The sequence below is a fragment of the Parasteatoda tepidariorum genome, chromosome 5 (assembly GCF_982258835.1).
Source record: "Parasteatoda tepidariorum strain Cologne lab strain chromosome 5, Ptep-v5.0, whole genome shotgun sequence".
Taxonomy (NCBI): Eukaryota; Metazoa; Arthropoda; class Arachnida; order Araneae; family Theridiidae; genus Parasteatoda; species Parasteatoda tepidariorum.
This window is the reverse complement of record NC_141759.1, coordinates 98,591,576-98,615,051: the sequence shown is the minus strand read 5'-3', so window position 1 is coordinate 98,615,051 and position 23,476 is coordinate 98,591,576. Positions and strand designations below refer to the sequence as shown.

The 23,476-nt window shown below is 29.4% G+C and overlaps 1 protein-coding gene and 1 long non-coding RNA gene across 6 annotated transcripts in view; both read right to left on the bottom strand.

Annotated features, from left to right (window-relative positions):
* LOC122272628 (uncharacterized) overlaps positions 1-8,362 on the bottom strand; it is a 44,691-nt gene extending 36,329 nt beyond the window's left edge. The window contains exons 1-3 of one of the 5 annotated variants that reach the window (XM_087164599.1): positions 8,274-8,362; positions 5,504-5,779; positions 3,009-3,201 (exon numbers count right to left, since the gene is read on the bottom strand). The gene's annotated coding sequence lies outside the window, so the exon portion shown is untranslated. Of the gene's footprint in view, positions 1-3,008; positions 3,202-5,058; positions 5,097-5,397; positions 5,472-5,503; positions 5,780-8,114 lie in introns of those variants that run through there. The other 4 variants (XM_087164598.1, XM_087164601.1, XM_087164600.1 and 1 more) reach the window with 4 other exon arrangements.
* Positions 8,363-12,956: 4,594 nt separating this feature from the next.
* Positions 12,957-17,433, bottom strand: LOC122270607 (uncharacterized). The gene is made up of 3 exons (XR_015433871.1): positions 17,056-17,433; positions 16,565-16,770; positions 12,957-13,932 (listed from the first exon to the last, which is right to left on the bottom strand). It is a non-coding gene; the product is annotated as an uncharacterized LOC122270607 (long non-coding RNA).
* Between the last annotated feature and the right edge of the window lie 6,043 nt (positions 17,434-23,476).

Genomic DNA, 23,476 nt, shown 5'->3' with positions numbered 1-23,476 from the left:
GGTTAATTTTTACAGGGATGTTAAAAAAAATAAAAATAAAAAAAATAACAGATTTTTTACCGAAAAGACTCAGCTTACTAAGTTTTTTCAGGGTTAAATTGGTATTTTTTAAAGTGAATTGTTTTTTATTTTTTATATTTTATTATTTATTTCCTTAGAGTAAGTCTTGTCACATTAATAAATACCATTAATTAATTAATAATTAAGTTATGAGAATTATCAACTGTTAAACTTGGTAAGAAAAATGGTTCGTCAATCTACAGCCTCTGTAATGCAACTACGAATTTAAAATGTTGCATGCTAAAAGAAGTATTTTTATCTGTGAACTTAGCACAATTTTTGTTTCTAAATTCCAGTTTTTGAAAGTTATTATTCATTTAAGTGCTTTTTCATTAACTTTTCCAGTCTCTTAGCTTTAAATATTGACTATTTATCCATTGTAATAGAAAATTAATTTTTATATTGTGGTATCTTAATCTTAACCTGTGGTAATCTTAATTGTATCTAAAGTTCGTACTTAAGTAATTGTCAACCAAAAGTAGGGAGGGAAAAAAAGGACAGAGAGAAAATACATGTTGCCAGACATAAATCATAAAATTTATACTGAAACTGATAACAATAAAAAAACTTAATAAAGAACAATAGAGCTCGCTCTCTACATGATGTGACTCGCCAACAAATAAAATTACATATCTTGCGTTTTTTCTGAATGAGTCATGTTTCATAATGTGTTTCCCTTAGGCTAAATGTATTCTTCACTACGCAGGGTGCGTAGTCAGATTTTTCAACAAAAAAAAGTACCTTTTAAGTACTTCGTGCACTCAAAAAAATAACTTTAAGCACTTTCAAAAAATAAAGCCATAATTAGGATCTATGCAATAATAAATAAAAAAAATTATCGTTTAAAGTCCTTGATTTATAAACATAAAATAAATAAAATTCAAAAACATTCTAAAAACCTTTACATAATCATGATAAATTAACTAGTTTCTGTTAAATATTGCACCGAAAATTATGAAAATCATGAATTTTTTGTTATTTAGAATGTTAATCGATACGGCAAAGAAAAAATCTTTTTTCAAAAGATAGAAAATTAAGCACTTTTTAAAAATCCCGAATATGTAAAGCACCTTTAAAAATGTAAACCAAAAATAAGCACCTTTAAGCACTTTTTAAAAAAGTTACCTATCCTGCTACAGATGATTTTTTTCCAAATCATTGGTAATCGTCTATTTCATAATGATCAACATGATAACAAAATGTTCTTACATAAATCTACAATAGTTATACATTTTAAAAACAAGATATTCTGTATGTTTGTGGAAAATACTGAAATTTAAGGCTTAAAAAAAAAAATCTTGGTGTATAGCCAGATTTTTCGACAAAAAATAAGCACCTTTTACGCACTCAAAAAAGATTTTTACTCACTTTTCAAAAAAAAAAATCAGAATCAGGATCAGTAATAAAAAAATTTTTTATGGCTTAAAGTTATAAACATAAAATTAATAAAATTCAAAAAAAATTTCAAAAACTTTACATAATCATGGTAAAATAACTAGTTTCCGATAAATATTGCAGAGAAAATTGTGAAAATCATGCATTTTTTGTAATTTAAAATGACATTCAATATGGCAAGATCAAGAATAAATCTCTTTTAAAAAGATAGAAAATTAAGCACTTTTTACAAAACCCGAATAAAAAAAGCGCTTTTAAAGGCTTTTAAAAGACATAAATAAAAAATAAGCACCATCTATCTTATTTAAATATAAAAGAATTAAAAAATGAGAAAATAACATTATTAAAAAGTTTTAAAACTTCAAAGACTACAAAGTTTATATAAAATATAGTAAACTTGCTCTTCAATTGACAGGGTGCGTAGCCAAATCTTTGAATCAAAAATAAGCACTTTACGAAGATTCTCAAGCACTCAAAAAATTCACATTCAATCAATGATATTATTGAAACAGTTTTAGCGTTAAAAAAAACCCAAAAAGAAACGGGTGTAAATCGAAACAATCAGTACTTTCCCACATCACCGAGTGAATTCAACTTGACCCTGAACTCAGAACAAAAGTACCCTTACCCCTACGTCAAAAAAAGTGTTAGAAGTAAAATGAAATAAACAAGAACAAAATTAAAATAAATTAAAAAGAAAAACATTTCATAAGGATCTGATATTCTCTATCCGAATTGGAGCACTCGGGTTTCGGTTTCAAGGGTGCGCGCACGCGCAAGTCATAATGTGGGTACGACATGAAGTCCGTGTGAATGATTACGTACCAAACTCCCCATTTTTCGTGAAATGCATGGGATCCACCAGATATCACTGAAGGGAAAAAAAATTATTCGGAAAAAAAGCACTTTTTAAAAACGCCAGCTGAAAAAAGCACCTTTAAAAGCTTTTAATAACGAAATCCCCAAAAAAGCACCTTTAAGTACTTTTTACAAACGCTACGCACCCTGATTGATGCTTAAAAAAATTAAACAAAATGTAGAGAAATGAGAAGAAAAAAAAAAACTTCCCCAAAGGAAAATAGTAAAATAGAAAAAAAAGAAGATAAAGTGATTCATGATATTAAGCAGAGGATAAATATTAAACAGTTTATTGATATGTGCAGTTATTAAGTTCCATTTATGGTGAACTAACTATACTAACTTCCAAAGAATTTCTAAAAATCAAAATAGTTATAATGGCAATCAAAGTTTTTGATTACTACTTATTAAACACTTATATAAGTACAGGTACTTAGTGCAGGTCAACAAGATAATCCCAAAGTATCAATAAAAGTTAATATACAGTCTAGCCATCACAATTCCTGCATACTCATGCTTTGGCTGGTTAAGAGGAGATATGATTTGCACTTTTGCGGATTGACGGAGTAACATTATCTCTTTGATTCTCTCTCAGTCAAAATAGTTTCACTCCTGTTTCCACAGCAGCAGACGATTTCAGTTGCATAGAATTCTTGTGATGGCAAGACAGTTTTTTTTTTTGTAGATATAGTTACCAAACATGCTCAATAGCAAGTGCTGTTTTAAGATACACTTCATCATCGTCCTCTTCACTGATTACAAACAACTCAACTAATGGTAGAGCAACACTAGAACATTTTTTAACTTCTTGCTGAATCCACTGTATCTGGTTGAGGTCAGCTCCGATTACTGATTTCACCAGCCTCTAACTATTCCCACATTCACAACCTAAACATAAATTAACAATCGTTTAACTATTTATTTTAACCAACATAATAAATATGAAATCTACCAAATAAACTTCAAAAAATCTTTAATTTCTTCAAAACTATTAATACCGGTTGGAAAAAATACAATTTTTTCTAAGTTAAATACAACTGTACAACTTTTTTATTTTTAAAAAAAGAAAATGCAGTGATTAAAATAACCCACTTTGTAATTTTCTATGCAATTTTAATATTTGTATTCATAAATTGATTTTCGAATAATAGAAAAAGGTTGTTATTAAAATTTTGATAATGATCAATCCTCTGAATTTTTATCACAGAATGCAAATGTCGAGTAAAAAAGAGTTTCTCAAATAAATTGTTACCGTACAAATAGTCTACTCAAATCTGAAATTTGCATATTGTGAGGACATTGTACTAATTAAAAATTAAATGGAAATAAAAAGGAATAAAAGAAAACTTTTCAATACATTTTATAAGATTTTTAGATTACAACAGCAAGAACTGAATAGAAATGTGTCAAAGATATGAATATTTCTATAGCCTGACTATCTTTAAGATAAAAAATGCAGGTATTTTTTTAATATAAAATAAACACTTTTTAACTCTTGATAGCACTATTTTACCCAAATGCAATGTTAACTCTGGTCATTTTAACCATAGCTGTTTAGAGTTAAAGATCTTGAAAACAGTATTATAAACTTATACTTTATAATAGAAATGAGCTCTTATACTTTCAGTTCCCAGTACTACCGGTTTCCACAGAAGCGCTCATAGTTTTAATGCCTATTGCAGAAAAAGAGGCTGTTTACTTTTAAATCTAAAAACTGTTTACTTTTACCAAAAAAAAAACCCATCATAATAATAAAAAAAATTGCAAGTTGCAATCAGAGTTGTCTTCATCTGAAATAATTTATAAATTCAAAAGATGAAGGAAAATAATAGCTTAAATTCCTCAGACATATTTACAAAAAAAAAAAAAAATTCTCACACACAGAAACAAAAACAGAAGTCAAATAATAGCAAAAAAGTGTGAACTACTTGAAAGAAACACAATCAATATAACTGCTCAACCATGATCTACTTTCTATTCTTGTCTGAAAACACTCTCAGGCAGGGTTGGGGTTTCGGACAGGGGATTTGAGTTTTTTGTCTTAAAGTGTCCAAAACCTTGAACATTTATAAAAATTCGATATGTGTAACCATTGTACACATAATAATTACATATATCAATAAATATTTTATACTTTTTACACAATTTACTTTAACTTATTGAAGAAAAAATTCATTTTTTGTTGCTTTAACTTATTGAAGAAAAATAATATAATATGAAAAGATTTATAACTTTTTAAGCTCCACAATTCACTGAATACCTTATCTCTTAAACATGGTTTTAATACTGATAAATTATGCCTTTGCATAAGGATAATAAATACAATATAAAATATAATAATAAACTTTTTTAATAAAAACAAAAAGTCTTCATTTTGTTTCAGGTTCAAAAAGCAACACTTCATTTTTCACAATTTTTTTTTTAAATTGTGACATAATTTAAGGGAATTAGATTTGGACAGTTTAAACCATGGGCATGTTACATTCTGTCCTAAATCTTTCCAACTCTGCTCTCAAGGTCATTCTATTGCACTCCAAAGCAGTGTCAGTAGTTTTACTGATAGTGACACTTTGCATACTACAGAAAGGCTTATATGTACACCCGAGGCAGTTAGCAAAGCTTTTATATATGCCTGCAGCAGGCAAAGGGTCAAAATATTCAATACAATGAAATGTGCTACCCGGAAAATTTATGTCTACTATAAAAAATCGTATTTTAAAACAAAAAAGACAATACAAATATTACTTCCATTATGAAATCTAGCTCTGAATCAACAAAACAATGAAATGCTATCAGGAAAATTTATATCTACTATAAAAATTCATATTTTAAAATAAAAAAGCTAATACAAATATTACTTCCATTATGAAATCTAGCTCTAAATCAACAAAACAATGAAACGCTACCAGGAAAATTTATATCTACTATAAAAATTCATATTTTAAAATAAAAAAGCTAATACAAATATTATTTCCATTATGAAATCTAGCTCTGAATCAACAAAACAATGAAATGCTACCAGGAAAATTTATATCTACTATAAAAATTCTTATTTTACAATAAAAAAGCCAATACAAGTATTACTTCCACTATGAAATCTAGCTCTGAATAATCAAAATGCTACCAGGAAGATTTATATCGACAATAAAAAATTCATATTTTATAATAAAAAAGCCAATACAAGTATTACTTCCACTATGAAATCTAACTCTGAATCAACAATAGAAGATTTTCTAGTTGACCTCCAGACAGCTTTCCATCCGATTGGCTCCACTATGCGAGTGAGGTATTCAACAAGAGCATATTCTGCTGATGATGAACAGCAATCCAGTAATATTTCGTCCTCGAAAACTGAAAGTACTTCATTTAAACTAGAGGATTCAAAGTTAATTCGGTATATATTAGGACAGCACAGTAGAGAAAATAACGATTTCGATGATTCTTTATCCATAGTAGATTGACAGGCCTAAAATTTTAAAATAAAATTCTTAATTTCTTTTTAAATATTTCACTTCTTTATAAACATTTCACTTTCTTACATTTATATACATTTGTAAAGAAATAGCTATTTATTTAAGATAGGGGTGCACAACCTGCGGCCCTCCGACCACTGAGGTGCGGGCCGCAAGAGTTTCTGAACTCAATAAAAAATAAACAAAAATTTCAAATATACAAAATTTCTTAAATTTTCTTATTGCACTTTTGAGTCATCACGTTGTGAAGCTCTCAATTTTTATTGATTCTATAGTAAATGCATGTTTACCGCGCTTTCTTTAAGCCGATTTTATCATATATCAAAATGATTTTTTAAGCACTTATTTCCGCTTTTCAACATAATTTCGAAAATCCTGAATTTTTATAACGATATTATTACAACACGCGAGTTTCAGATCGCCCATTTAAATAATCACCTTTTGGCGCACTTTTGGCAGTTCTTTCTTTTTTTCAACCGTTTTCCTTGGGTAGTTATTGCTATGCATTCCCAGGTAGATTTGAAAATTCCGATAATTTTATTAGATAATCGATAATCGCTCATTTGACATGCTTTATTCGTGCTGAGTTCCATTAATTTAAGCGATTTTTTTTTATATGTTATACTTTTCCATGTTATTATTATTAACTGCAATGTTATTACGAGAGGCGAATTTCTATACGAGCATGTAAATAAACACTTTCTGATGCGGTATTTCAGTTATGAATGGTATTTGGTACAATATTTCGGACTAGCGACTATTATCATTCGTTCGAATGTGGTAACGAATTGTGATTTGGTCTAGTACTAAATGTTCGGCAAAAAAAATAATAAAAATCTGCCGAATACCGTATATTCGGGGCCAAATAAAATTCTTCAGCAGAGCATAGCAACACTGAAACCAAAAGTTCAATGCTAAGAATAATATTTTCTAAAAAAAACGTGTTCATAAAACAACGCTAAAAAATAAGGCCTATTAGAAGCGCTTTGGAAAATGCATCTCTATAAGAACTAAAGATTATATACAAAAGCGAAACAGAGAAAATAAAAATTTATCTTAATTTCCGAATAGAAATTTTAAAGCTGAACATCTCAGTTTTCCAATTACCAGAACAGGTCAAGAATGTGTCTAACAGAAATGTTCTAAAAATTGCTGCATTATAATAAAAATGTCTGTAAAAAGAGAAGTTTTTTTTTAAAGAAAAAAAAACTAAACCAAAACAAAAGACTCTCTTAATTTTTTAAATGAAAATCTAAATTCAGCATATCGAATTTAAATTTTTCACATTGCCATATGTATAGAAGAAAGGAATTGCTACAAAATGAAGCTTATTAGTAACGTTCATTGGGAAAAATGCTGGGTCATAATAAAAATGCCTATATAGAGAAGAGTTAATTAAAAATAAAAGCAGAAAAAAAAATTATTCTGAGTTCCTAAAACAAAACTAAAACACTGAAAATCTCAGTTTTCTATGTTCTCGGTTATCTATATTACGGTACAGAGAAAAAAGTGACAATTAATCAATAGTATGGGACGTTCCGTTAAAATGATGAGTTGTAATAAAAACAACAAAAAAATTCCTTCTCAAATCTTAGAACTAAAAGTATCGAAAAAATCAAGAAATTGACTTGTTTGAATATAATTCTTTTTTTTTAAAAAAAAGCAGAAGTGCAAAATAGTCAAAACAGAAATGCAAAGAAGTCAGTGTACGTTTACTATATAAAAAAAAACCTAATAATCATTAAAAAGAAATAATAAAGTAAATTTTGAATTTATATTACTAAATATATATAATATTATTTTCTACTTTCCTCCTGTGAGCATTGCAGTCTTTTTAATAATAATTTATTTTTAAATGAATAATTTTTGCATTGCGTGATACGATTTTAAAAAAAAAAAAAACATTTCTTTTCTTCTTCAAATGTTTATTTAATTATTTTAATAAATCTATTTTTTATGATATAAAAATGGAAATTATTTTTTAAAAAAGTATTAGTTTTTTCATTTTTGACCCAGATGTAATAATTGAACACTTTAATTTTCTACAAATATTTTACTAAGTTTATTGATAAAAAAAATTAGAACACATATTACAACATTTGTCGTCTACATGTCTAAATATATATGCGGCCCTTTCTTAGTCAACCTGCTGTGCAGGTGGCCCTTCAATCAAAAAGGTTCTGCACCCCTAATTTAAGAGTTGTATCTTTCTTAAGACCACGCTTAAATAGGGTATATTTCCATGTCGAGATCTGTCGCTAAATGGTTTTAAAAACAATTTTTATCTCTTTTTTTTTAAAAAAAGAAAGTGAAAGGTTTGCCAGTTACTTAAAATTTACAAGTTGGTTCCTCCTATGTTTTTCTTTTGAAAGTTTCTTGTGGGTTACCAAGACTGCAATTATTCCATGACAGATTACGATACAAAAATCTTCCACCAAAAAGAAAATAAATTATGAATGGTATACTATAATACATAATTGGTAGTACCTAAAAATTAAATTCGTTGAAGTGAGTACATTTAAATCTATCGCGCGACAACAATACAAATAAAATAAAATAAGGCAGTGTCTATTGCACCGACTATCGGTAAGATAGCCTCAGAGCTATCGAGCCGACGTTGACAACAGCGCCACTTTACAGAAACTAATTCATCGGTACAATAGCTATAAGTTATGCTTTTCTGCCTGTGTATGTGAAATTGGTAATGGGTTGTCATTGTTTCACCAACAACAAAAAATTTAAAAATAAATGAACATTATTTCTTTTTTTCTTAAAGCGTATAAAATTTTTCATAGAATTTTTAAAAACTAAATTATTTATTAACATTATATTGGATTTATTTAAATATATTAATTGTTTCTTTCGACTCATTTATATTTTAATTAATAATTTAAATAAAGTTTTTATATACAAATAAAGGTGTCTTTTCCTACTTTTTTTTCTGGTGAAATATATCTATTTTTTATTTATCATTTATTTCAAAGGGTACCAAAATTTCCGAAATTATTATTTTTCTTTTAATTTATAAAGTTTTTGAGACAGTTTTAGGGGCGGGGTGACAGCTATTACGGTTATTTAAATAAATTATATTAAACTTAATTGTCTGGTTGAAAAATATTTTTTAATAATAATATTTCATAATTATAATTTAAATTCAACTGTTTTTATAATAATAATAATACACTACATAAAGTGACAGAGGAATTAATGGTATACCATTAATATATATTAATGTATATATATACATATGGCCAGGCATATGTATATATATACATATGTACATTTATATATATGAAAATATGTTTTGCGATACAGCTTTTTATAATACATCTAGCATTTGAACATAATATATTAATATTAATAGTTATTTATTTTTGTAGAGAATTGTTGGGACTGCGAGAGAAAACATTTTGCCTTATAAATTATTAATGTTATTTACTTCATATTGATCAAATATATTTTATGTAATTTATTTTCGGTGGTTGACTTATAAATTAAATGAAGATTAAATAACTTTTTTCAATAAATTATGTATCCAATAACGAGGATTTAATGGCAAAAAAATTTAATTTTTGTCTTATTTAACTATCAAAAGTAATTAATTTTGCTTAGTCATTTAATTCCAAAATTTTTAGTGAATGACGGATTCCAATGACAAAATCCAACCCATCGTCCAAGAAAATCTCTCACTTGGTTTTATAATGCAAAAATGCAGAGTGGGAGCTCCAAAGACAGATACTTTGAAACCGTGTTTTAGGAATCTATATCTACACTCAACATTTTGTCTTCAGATTAATGTTTTTAAATTTAAAATGATGGGGAAATCATCGGCAATATTTAAAGTGTGCATTCACATTTATAATGCTTGGGCCCAACATTCTTATTTACTTGCGTTAAAAATAGCTATTTTAGGCTCTAGTCAGTTTTCTTGTTATGTAATGAGTAGAGCAGCGAACACTTCACGTTAATGAAATATTACCTTTACAATTGTCAAAAAATACACTTTAGGCAGATCCAGAATACTTGAAGTGTTAAAATGAAGCACCTAAGGTTGTTGAACAAATAGTTCCATAGGTGTAAAGAATTATATTTCAGGTTATTTATCAATATATATATCAGGTTATATATCAATTTATAGCCAGGAGAAGTTAATGTAAATCTTACTATTTTGTGTATTTCGCTACATCTCGAGAACTTTTAAAGCAAATTAGATAATTCTATGCAAAAAATTAATTTTTAGTGAACTTTCATTATTTTATTCAATAATGGTTGAAAAACTTTTGAAAAGTAGGTATACAATTGTTTGCACCCATTTTAAAAATTATAATTTTACAAGACAAAATTTGAGCGAAATCGATCGAATAGTTCCTGAGAGATCGAAGTTTAAATATCTAGCCTTTTTGAAATTCAATTTCTAAGAGACTATTCGACTGATTTCGCTCAAATTTTGTATTCTGCCATGTAAAATTATATTATTTAAAAACTGACGCAAAAAAACTTGATAACTTTTCAAAAGTTTTTTTTTACCAAAATTGAATAAAATAATAAAAAATAATGAAAGTTTACTAAAAATTATTTTTTACGGAGAATTATTTTTGGATAAATGAATTTTATAAGTGTGTGAAAATTTTCTTCGATTCGCTTAAAAAATTTTGATGTAACACAATGCGTAAAGTAAAATTAACATTAAGAGGTCCAAACTTCGGAGCACTTTCTTGACCGCCATATTTCATGGACTGCTGCTCTGCTACCCGTATATTTTGGGGTTTAGAAATCCAAATCCGTCAAAAATGGTATGCTTATTGGAAGAAAGTGCGATTTCTATTTAATTTTGGCACTTAAAATATCGTCTGTACTAAAATTAGCACAATTTACCAAAATTAGCACATTTGAGGTCACCATGGTGACCTCAAATGTGCTAATTTTAGTACAGACTTTCAAGTCCTAGACATCTTATCATCAAATCAAAAGTTATTCAGGGTGGTCCAGTTCGTTGTTTTTTTCCTTTTGTTGAGCATTGTACATTCCAGGCTGAAAAACGAATGGAATGTATGTTACGATACATTTCAGGACAAACATCCCTTTCTGCCATTAAAGGATAGTCAATTCGTTTTTACTATGGCAAAATATTTTCAGTTTAAAATAGCTTTGCTTCTAATCTTGATGGTTGAAGGCATATCAGTTTCAGGGACAGGGGCAATGTTTTAAAAGCGTACTTGTTTGTACAGTTAGATCGGATCATGATCAATTTCCAAGAATTTTTCTTTTGTGTTAAACTAAAACTACATATGTAACTAATGGATGAAGGGTCATATTACTTCCTAATTCAGTCAGGATGCAAAAAAAAAAAGCGTTAAGTTTTTTTTCTTCCATAATTTTAGTCTATTTCAGATTTTTCCTTTTTTTTCCAATATTTCTTAGTTTACTTAGAATATATTTAAAATTTTATACATACCTATGATGACCAGGAGAAGTAATTAAAATTTACAAATACAGTAAATCCTGTTTCTGTGCGGTCCTTTTTTATGCGATTTTGGTTTTGTGCGATTTATTTTTATGCGGTATATGAATCTCAGCGGCGTTAGCGCCAGTTTAATTTTTCCTATCAATGTACATATACATGTTGTGGATGAACTCTGATTACGTGGTCTCTCCTTGACAACGATGTATCTGGACTTCGCGATGCTCTGTTCATTTATTTTAAACAATCTCCTGATAAGGCAGAGTCAGTTACGTACATACGAGGGTCACTCTGAAATTTTTGAGATACAATTTGGTGTTTAAAGTTACACTTCATGAGGTTTACAAGCAATTGACCAGTCGACCGTCGTCATAAAACTGATCACCGATTTTATGGTACCAAGAAACAAATCAATTGAAATCCTATCTTCAAGCTATTGTTAACCCTTTTCAGAAGATGCGCGTTTTGGCTTACGACGAGTAGCAGCAAACTATTTAACGCATAATTTGAAAACTTCTCCATGTACAATGAAGAATTAATTATTTTTAAAATTTCTTTAGGTCTAATTTAATTGAAAGCATTATCTCATAAATCATTGATGTATTTTTTTTAAGTCCAACTTTTTTTATGCGGTCCCTAACCACCGCATAAAATTTTTTTTTAGGTAGTATATCGTACAAAGTTGTTCGTTATACGTGATAACTTATAACAAATTTTTTTGTATGATTTCTTTTATGTTTTACTGCATGTTTTTCTTGAGTTTATGATTATAATAACCATTTACTAATAAAAAATAAATATTTATCAGGAATATAAGCTTATAAAGTATCTGGCTCTCCCTTACAAACAAATGAAATAAACTGTGTTTTTAAGTTTCGCCTTTGAAAATTTGATTTCCAGAAACTTCTGTGATCAATGATTTTTTGAAACGTCTGAACCTTCGATCTTAGAATAGCGAAAAATCCGGGATTTTTCCAGAGCGTTATCAGCCCTGCCTCTGTCTGACAAAACAAGTTACGATTACTTTTGGACCACTGAAAGCTAAATTTGTCACTTTACCACTTAAGAGAATTATTGTAAATAAACTTAGAATTTTTTCTGCCTTACGGGTAGAAGTCTCAAATTTCAACTGAATTGCTATAGATCTGTGTCTGATGCGCAAAAAACTAAACATCTTCAAAGTTACAAAATAATCCTTTAAGTATTTCTTGAGAAATTTAAAGCACTTGTTCTTTGAACCTGGGACATAGTATAAAATGTCCTTTCACTAACCTGGAGTAGACACAAAAATAAGTTAAAAAATAAGATTGTGTGAAGATAAACTGCTGGAACTCAGATTCATTTAAGATTTAAAATTAATTAAATACGATTTAATTTTTTCAGTGCCTGTATCAAAGTAATACCATGTTTGGTACTATATATGTTTGATATTATACATATGTTGTGGAGGTTAAAATTTTTTTAAGTTCCACTTATTTAAATTAAGAATCAAATATGAAAGATAATTTTCAAAGTAAAATCTTCATAAAACAGAGGAAGTTGATAAATAGGAATTTTATAATCAATATTTAAAGATTAAGTGTAGGAAAGAAAGGAGTAGATTTTTTAAAAATTTATTCTTGAAACATTTCTATAAATACAAAAAAACCTACTAATTTACATTTAGTGAGCTCTGTCTTGTATATTATCAAAATTTCATTAAACACAAATGCAGGAAGAAACTAAACTTTTATTGGACAAAAATGTAGCAGATTTAAAAAATTAAATATAAATTTATACAATTAGGATTAGAAGCAAGCAATCACAAAGTTGAAAGAAACATATACTACATAAATTACAGTTAAAAGGAACATACTGAAAGCAAATTTATTGAAAGTAAAGTACTATTCTATCAAAATAGGTAACACCTATACCTAGAAACTTAATTATTTAACATCTTGGTGGGAAAATTTATGTCATTGAAGTCCATCAGAAATTAATAAGGAAAGGTAAATGATGAGTTTTTATGTGGACATTCACTTGAAATTTGACAATGGTTAAACAAATATTTAAAAAAAAAAAAAAAAAGCAATACAAATTACTAATTAAGAAATAAAGTTTGTTTCAGAATTAAAAAAAAAATATAAAGTTGGCTTACACATGACAAATATTTATTCAAAATTGGCTTACACATGACAAATATCTATTCAAAATATATCTCACAGGAAGAAAATCAAAATAAGCTAAAAAAAAGTCTAAAGGTCTAAAAAGCTTAGATTTTTAACAATACTTTTGTTCTGGAGGCTGCAGAGGGCCGACACAGGAATAGTGATACCACTGCGAATAAGAGTCGCACAAAATAGTATCACCATACCGCAATCTTGTTTGCATGAATAACATTCCCATGTCATCATTCTCGGTTTTGTAAAATCACATTTTCAACCAATAGTCACCCATCAGAAGTAAAGAACAGCTTCACTTCATTAATTTCAACACATGATTCCATAAAAGAAAAAATTTTCTCTATACCACATTCTATAGCAGCTTCTTCTTCAAAATGCCTTTATTTATGGTTTTCGATAATGTCTCTTCGTCTACAAAGCAGTTCATAAGCATATTTTTTTCCCTCCAAAACTGCTTTTCTTGTAAAAGGAGTGGGCCTATTACCTTTCTTCCTCTTCAAACCAACAACTGTTGTCGTTAAACCTAAAAATATAAAATATTTTAAGAAAAAAAAAAGCCAGATAAAAGAAATCATTGCAGAAGATAAAAATTGCTAAAATAAAAATAAAGCAGTTTTTAAGGACGATGGGAACCCGGCATAAATAATATAATTAATTTTTGGGCCATTTAATGAGTGATTTTTTTTAAATATGTCAAACAAAACAAAAAATATGAATTTTTTTTTTAATTTTAGAAAGAATTGCTAAATTGTGTATTGTAATCTCATTTGCTAAATTGTGCAGTTAGAAAAGCTAAGGAAGGGAAAATGATAAATCTGACCAAATTGAAATTGTTTTAATGCAAGATTAATATACTTGTTCCTTTCACATTATTGTTGCATTTATATTTTATAATGTTAGAGTTAAAAATTGTGTCTTTAACAATAAAAAAGATTCAAATACAGTGGCACCTTGAGATACGAATGCCCTTACATACGAGTTATTTGAGATACGAGGAATGGCCTTGCAAGCCCTTCTCGTCCTCGACAATGCTCCCGTTCACCCACCGAACCTCGAAGTCTATAGCCGAAAATTGTGCAGTCGGCTAAGTCCGTAGCTTTGAAGGATTCGAACTCGAAGTGCCAGAGGAGGAGGAGATTGTGCCTCTGAGAAAATCCATGGACCTGGTGATGGGTGAGCATTCGGGCGTACTGCAAGAAATCGGTTTCGAGGAAGAACCAGAGGTGGAGGAGGTTATCTCTACAAATGAGATAAAAGAATTCTTGGGAATGTGGAAGAGAATTTCACAGTTCGTGGAAAAGAAACACCCCGAAAAAGTTTAAACTAGTCGTACATCGGAGTTATTTAATGAGAATTGCCTAACTCATTTCTGCAGCATTCTGAAAAGGAAGAAACAAACCTCCTTGGACAGTTTTTTTTAAATCTGGCTAAAAAAGCAAAGACCAGTGAAGAGAAAAGCAGTGACTAAAATTAAGCATATAGTAGCATTTAAGTTGTGCGTAAGTTGCATTTAAGTAACCAAAATACAAATATGCATGCACACTTTATAAAAGCAGTTTTTTCTGCTTTACAATCTCTTTTATTATGTTTTTATAAAATATTTGCCATTTATAAATACATTTTTCTTATTCAAAAACACACAACAAAAACAATTGAGGGTAGCATTTTTGGGGACGGAACGGATTAATGGCATTTCAATGGGTAAAATTGCTTTGAGATACGAGCAAGGTTAGGGAACGAATTAAACTCGTATCTCGAGGTATCAATGTATATGTATTAGTGAGTTGGTGACGATGCGTTATTTAAACTCCTTTTAATTTTGTTATATGCATTTTATATTAACTTTTTGGATTTACTTCTATTTTTAAGCTTTTACAATACTATTTAAATAAAAATATTTACACAGTAAAACTTATAATAAAAAAAAGAACATTATCATAAAAAATACTGTCATAATTTAAAGTGAATAAAGATATTTAAAGAGATATGAATTATATTAAATGTCAGCACAAAATCACTATTTATGATAGTAACATTCCGGATATATTCTTCCTCAATCAGAAACAAATTTACTAATACAGTACAGAACCCGTTATCCGGAAATCAGAAAACCGGAAAACCAAAAAACCGGAACGAAATTCGATAAATTTTTGAGCCATTTTTAAAAATAAATTTTTTTTTCCTCATAATATTTTAGGATTTTTTTTTTCTTTTTTGAAAGATGTTTACCTTACCATCATTTAGGAAATAATTATTAGTGTATTCCTTCATTATTTATTCTTCTTTTTAAGATTATTTCCAAAAAAACATTTTTTTTGTTGGGTTTAACAATAAACAAACGGCTTTTTGTAGCGATTCAGAAAACCGGAAAAATCAGTTATCCGGAATAGCAATGGTCCCGATCGTTCCGGATAATCGGTTCCCTACTGTATAATACTATTATAAGGGTCATGCATTAAATTATTAAAAAAATTATATTGTTATAACAGTTTGCATAACTAAAGTCAATGTACTTGCTTTACTTACAAGTATTTCATTGAATTTATTTTTAGAACACAAACATTAAATTTGACTCAAAACTTATTTTACTTGGCCAAAAACAAAGTCAGAATTTGACCTACCATATTTTAACCATATTCTAACCATATTTTATGGATACATAAAATTTAAAGCAAGGACTGCATATGAAAATTTACTATGCTCTTATATATAACTAAAATACATTTAACATTATGTAAAGGTAAAAAAACAGGGGATATTTCGTATTGTGATCTGGCGAAGCAACTACAATTGCCAAGGTGCCAAATAGATTTTAAACTTGCAAATTTTTTAAAAAATATATGTAGATAATTGCCTAGGGGTAACTACAAGTTATACCTTACGAGTCAGTCCCTTTCTATGACATTTCTTTTAGTTTCTCGCGGGCCACTGCCCGGATGTTTCCTGGACTTTGCGATTATTCTGCCGCAGATCACGATACAGAAATCTCCATTAACAACAGTTTGAGAAACAACAATAAGTTCAAATAGATATTATAATATTCACATGTAAGTCAGTGTAAATCACTCTGAGTAACAAAATAATCTCTTAACTATGCAAACAATATTATGATAGAAAATGGAGATAATTAGAGTAAATGTAGGAAAAATTTTTACCTATATGAAATGGAACAGAAATATAGATACTTGGAGATTCACATATTTTTGAACTTTCTCTTGGTGCTCAACAGGTATCAGGCTTTCTTTAGGCGAAGAACGGAACAAAGATTCGGAGAGGACATGGTCATGATCCTCATTCATTGATTTTATCTCCAAAAATTTTTTATCTGGAGACAGTAGCTGGACAATTTTGAGTAAAGGTTCTGGAAAATAAATTTTTTTTTTAAACAAACTACATATAAAAAATGTATAAACTAAACTCTATAAGGGCTTGCAGACACAATATAAAATAATAGAGATAGCAGGTCAGAGAACATATAAAACAAGAGTGTTAAATTTATTTAAAAAATGTTCTTTACAAGGTAATTATAGTGACTATTGACATGGTGACATCAGGAACGATGTTGCTAATCAATTAACACATTTTAAATAATTCATTTTAAATAGCACATTTTAAAAATTAATTAAACAATACAAAATTTACTTACTTGGATTGGCGACTGTTATCTGTACATTTTTTTTAATGAATTCTTCCACCATGTGTATTTCAATTCCAGCTGAGCCTTATCAAATTTTTTAAATTTCTTTGAAGCATTTTGTAAAGTTTTCGCTTCTCTCTTTCGGAAGATCGTCCTTTTTTCTTTTTCAAATTCAAGAAAGGCTATTTGTTATTCTTCATATGAAGAAAATCAAAATGCTACAAAAATTGTAGCTGCCTCGCCTATGATAAACAGAGCTAAATTATTTTTGAAAAAAAAATCGGAGAGTCACGTGGACAGATACGCTCTATGATTGGTTGAAAATTTGATCGGTACGATAGCAAAATGAATTTTGCTGCGCCGATAATCGGTGCAATAGACACTCCGATAAAATAAATAAAGAAATTTAAGTAGAAGTATGTACCTTTCAGTAAGACAAGATATAGGTATTATTCTTAAGGACCATTCTTACTGCAATCAAATTGAATGAGCAATCGCATATCGACGCAATTTGCACATGCGCAAATAACTCTTTCCACTGCTGGTAATTGAGCGGGACCCTACCAGAGGAAATAATGATAGGCTTTGTAGGGGGGACACAATATGACAATCAAATTTAATATGTATGTATATAATAGTGTGTTTATTAGCTTTAAAATGAGGAAATTCGAAGTCAATATTCTGTTTCAGCACATAGCCCTATATCTTACCTTATTATTGACCCATAATATTTATATCGGATCACGTACTGTTTGTCTACGATAGGTACTCTGTCCGCCACAAAGTCTGCGGCAGTCTGGTGCTATGGAAACAAGAAGAGAGCATTTTAGAGAGGGTGGCTTCGATGAAGAGGTCTCCTTTTCTTTCGCCTTCGATGATAGCTTGTATGGGGAGTATACCAGATTGGCTGACTCAGCCACCAGTAGGAGACTTATTTAATCTGATTCAAGAACTTTTTTAAGATTCGCATGAATAGTTCTTTCTTACTTAAAATAATTCTCTCGATTCAATCAGTTGTTATTTTTTAAATACAAAGGAAAAAAAGTGAACAAATTCTGACATTAAGGGTAGTACAGGTTTTTTTTAATATTACTTTTTAATTTTACGATATTTATTATGAATGTTCATTGATTGTTAGATGGTTTAATTTCTAAACTTGCACATTTTTTAAAGCAGTTAATTTCTTTTATTACTTGAATTTTCTGGAAAAAGTGAAGAGCTTAAACTTAATAACTCTGATTTTAAAAGGAGATAAAACTTTTGCTGAAAATAAAAATAGTTCACGTTATCTGTGCCGGAGAAATATTAAATATCTTTGTTTTGATTATTAATTTTTAAATATTTTATTTATTTATTTATTTATTTATTTATTTTTTTTGAAACTGAAAGCAAGTGACCGCAACTAGGATGAAATCTAAAACTATCAACGATGATTTTTATCAGCACCCATCAAACCATTTGAAATTATCTGAAGTTTTTTTTGCTTAAATAACGTTTTCTTATTCATATTTTATTGTAACCTGTACAGTTTTTTTTCACTATTATTTAGTTTTTTTTCACTAAAAACAGTTTTTATTAGCAAATTTATTTTTTTCTTAATAACCAATTTACTATGTATGATAAATTTATCGATGAGTTACTTATTAATAAAACATTGAGCTGCTTTAAACAATTTTATACAATTTCCATACATACATATAAATTTTTTTAATTTTTTTTCTAAAACAGAAGCTTTTGAAAATGAGAAAAGATTAAAAAAAAGGAATCACACCCTCTAAACGATGTTTCAGGCGCGAATGCTCATTTCTCTTAACTCTAGGGCTAATACAATAGATCGAAGAAAGAAGTCTCCTTTTCTCCCACCGAAACCAGTCTTAAAGAGGGACCCCGCACCCCTACTTGAAATAATCATACCTCGTTACCATAGACCCCGCCACCCCTCCAGATGAATGGCGGACAGAGTACCTATCGTAGACAAACAGTATAATACATGTACATTACCGTGTACTAGTGGACCCTACTAGAGGGAAATAATTATAAGCTTATTATGGGGTTAAAGAAAGCGAAGATAGATCCTAGGGTATTCAATGTGGCATTATAGTTCACTATGTATGTATATAGTGTGCTTATAAGCGTTAAAATGAGGAAATTCTAAGTCAATGACCCATAATATTTATATTGAACCACGTACTGTTTGTCTACGATAGGTACTCTGTCCGCCACAAAGTCTGCGGCAGTCTGGTGCTATGGAAACAAGAAGAGAGCATTTTAGGGAGGGTGGCTTCGATGAAGAGGTCTCCTTTTCTTTCGCCTTCGATGATAGCTTGTATGGGGAGTATACCAGATTGGCTGACTCAGCCACCAGTAGGAGACTTATTTAATCTGATTCAAGAACTTTTTTAAGATTCGCATGAATATTTCTTTCTTACTTAAAATAATTCTCTTGATTCAATCAGTTGTTATTTTTTTAAATACAAGGGAAAAAAAGTGAACAAATTCTGACATTAAGGGTAGTACAGGTTTTCTTAATATTACTTTTTAATTTTACGATATTTATTATGAATGTTCATTGATTGTTAGATGGTTTAATTTCTAAACTTGCACATTTTTTAAAGCAGTTAATTTCTTTTATTATTTGAATTTTCTGGAAAAAGTGAAGAGTTTAAACTTAATAACTCTGATTTTAAAAGGAGATAAAACTTTTGCTGAAAATAAAAATAGTTCACGTTATCTGTGCCGGAGAAATATTAAATATCTTTGTTTTGATTATTAATTTTTAAATATTTTATTCATTTATTTATTTTTATTTATTTTTTTTTTTTTTGAAACTGAAAGCAAGTGACCACAACTAGGATGAAATCTAAAACTATCAACGATGATTTTTATCAGCACCCATCAAACCATCTGAAATTATCGGAAGTTTTTTTTTGCTTAAATTACGTTTTCTTATTCATATTTTATTGTAACCTGTACAGTTTTTTTTTCACTATTTATTAAAAACAGTTTTTATTAGCAAATTTATTTTTTTCTTAATAACCAATTTACTATGTATGATAAATTTATAGATGAGTTATTTATTAATAAAACATTGAGCTGCTTTAAACAATTTTATACAATTTCCATACATATTCCATACATATAAATTTTTTTAATTTTTTTTCTAAAACAGAAGCTTTTGAAAAAGAGAAAAGATTAAAAAAAAGGAATCACATGCTCTAAACGATGTTTCAGGTGCGAATGCTCATTTCTCTTAACTCTAGGGCTAATACAATAGATCAAAGAAAGAAGTCTCCTTTTCTCCCACCGAAACCAGTCTTAAAGAGGGACCCCGCACCCCTACTTGAAATAATCATACCTCGTTACCATAGTCCCCGCCACCCCTCCAGACGAATGGCGGACAGAGTACCTATCGTAGACAAACAGTATTATATTACCGGATACTAGAGTACACTAGCAGAGGAAAAATATATCAACCTCATAGGAGGTACACAATGTGGCCCTGTAGTTTACTATGCATGTGTATCTAAAATAGTCTTCTGAAAAGCTTTAAAAAGAGGGAATTCGTCTTCTAATGAGCTTGAAAAATTCGAAGTCATTTTTCAATATTAACTAACGCAAGGCCCGATATCACACCTTAATACTGACCCATAATAATTAAAGGGAAGTAGGTTTGCTTGAAAGTTGATCCTTTTTTCCGCCATTTTATTTTATTTTATTTTTTATTCCATTACGCTTTCTTTCACAAAAAGGCACCATTGATTTTATACTTAGAACAACATATTTCGTCTGTTAAGCTATCGTGAAAATATAGTAAAAGGAGTTTAAAAAAATAATATAATATAAAAAAACAAATTTTCCGGGATTTTTCAAGTTTTTAAGCATTATTGGAAATTTTCCGAATAAAAAAATTCTCTTTTATATATGGGATTCTATAATATATCGAAAAACACGTTAAATTAATAATATAATGTAAAATAAACAAAAGAAGAAAAATAAAAAAAAATTAAAAATTGACCACAGCAGGGGCTCGAACCCAAGCCCCCTCGCTCAATGCGAAAGTCACTAGCACATGGTCTTAGCCGTTGGACTACGCTTATACGAGGATTGCAAACGTCTTTTTTGGTGAAAGAACACATAATGGAATAAAAAATAAAATAAAATAAAATGACGGGAGAAAGGTTCAAATTTCAAGTCCGTCTAACTCCCTTTAATATTAAGTTATAATTTTCAAACTCGGACGGAAAGTTGGCCTCCCGAACTACCCTACAAAAGAAAAATTTTTATAGACCCATTAGGGGGGCTGCAAACGCCCCTTAAGTCTATTTTTAACTAACCGGGAGAGGGTACTTGAAGCCATGTAGTAGCACGATCCCCATATAAACATGGTCCAACGGCTAAGACCGCGTGCTAGTGACTTACGCCTTAAGCGAAGGGGTGCGGGTTCGAACCCCATCTGATGATAATTTAAGAATTTTTTTTTCTTTTTTTTTATTTTTTACATTATATTATTTATTTATTGTGTTTTTCGATATATTAAAGAATCCTATACAAAAAAATAATTTTTTTTGGGGGGAATTTCAAATAATGCTTAGAAACTCGAAAATTCCTGGAGAATTAGTTTATTCTTATTATATTATTTTTTATACTCCTTTTACAATAATTTCACGATAGTTTAGCGTTCGAAATGTGTACCATGCTTAAAATCAAGTGTCTTTCTTGGTGAAAGAACGCATAATGGAATAAAAAATAAAATAAAATGGCGGGAAAAAGCTTGAAATTTCAAGTCCATCTAACTCCCTTTATTATTAAGCTATAAATTTCAAACTCGGACGGAAATTTGGCCTCTATGAGCCAAATCACCCGACAAAGGAAAATTTTTGTAGACCTATTACGGGGCTGCAAACATCCCTTAAGTCCTTTTTTCTGAGCTCACCGGAGAGGGTGTTTGAAGCTATGTAGTAGCCCGATCTCCGTATAAACGTGGTTCAACGGCTAAGACCGCGTGCTAGAGACTTATGTCTTAAGCGAAGGGGTGCGGAATCGAACCCCTGCTGAGGTTCATTTTTAAAATATTTTCTTTTTATTCTTTTGTTTAATTTACATTATATTATTTATTTAATGTGTTTTTCGATATATTAAAGGATCCTATAAATAAAAAAATTTTTTTTTGTTCGGGAAATTTCAAATAATGATTAAAAACTCGAAAACTCCCGAAAATTTAGTTTATTTTTATTATATTATTTTTCAAAATTTCATTTACAATATTTTCACGATAGTTTAGCATGCGAAATCTGTTCTGTGTTTGAAATCAAGTGACTTTTTTGGTGAAAGAACGCATAATGGAATAAAAAATAAAATAAAATAAAGTGACGGGAGAGAGGTTCAAATTTCAAGTCCGTCTAACTCCCTTTAATATTAAGTTATAATTTTCAAACTCGAACGGAAAATTGGCCTCTATGAGCCGAACCACCCTACAAAGGAAATTTTTTATAGACCTATTAGGGGGGCCGCAAACGCCCCTTAAGTCTTTTGTTTAGCTCACCGGGAACCTCTCTATGAAGATTTTGTGAAGCTATGTAGTAGCCCGATCTCCGTATTAACGTGGTTCAACGGTTTAAACCGCGTGCTAGTTATTTACACCTTAAGCGAAGGGGTGCGGGATCGAACCCATTCTGAGGATAATTTTCAAAATTGTTAAATTTTTTTCTTTGTTTATTTTCATTATATTATTTATTTAATGTGTTTTTTGATATATTAAAGGATCCTATAAATAAAAATTATTTTTTTTGGATCGGGAAATTTCAAATAATGCTTAAAAACTCGAAAAATTAGTTTATTTTTATTATATTATTTTTTTAAACTCCTTTTACAATACTTTCATGATAAATTAATAGGTTAAATATGTTGCTCTAAGTATAAAATAAAGGGTGTCTCTTTGTGAAAGAAAGCATAACGGAATAAAAAATAAAATAAAATAAAATGGCGGGAAAAAGGATCAAGTTTCAAGCCATCCTACTTCCCTTTAATATTAAGTTATAATTTTCAAACTCGGACTGAATATAGGCCTCTATGTGCCGGACCCCTCTACCAAAGCAAAATTTTATAACCCAATTAGGGGGGCCGCAATGGCCCCTTACGTCTTCTGTTTAGCATACCGGGAGAGGGTACTTGAAGCTATGTTGTAGCGCGATCCGCGTATAAACGTAGTCCAACGGCTAAGAAAATGTGCTAGTGCTTTACGCAAGGAGCGAGGGGGCGTTGGTTCGAACCCAAGCTGTGGTCAATTTTTAATTTTTTTTTATTTTTTTCTTATTTTGTTTATTTTACATTATATTATTTATTTAATGTGTTTTTCGATACATTAAAGGAATCTATAAGGAAAAAAAAATTTATTCGGGAAATTTCAAATAGTGCTTAAAAACTGGTAAAA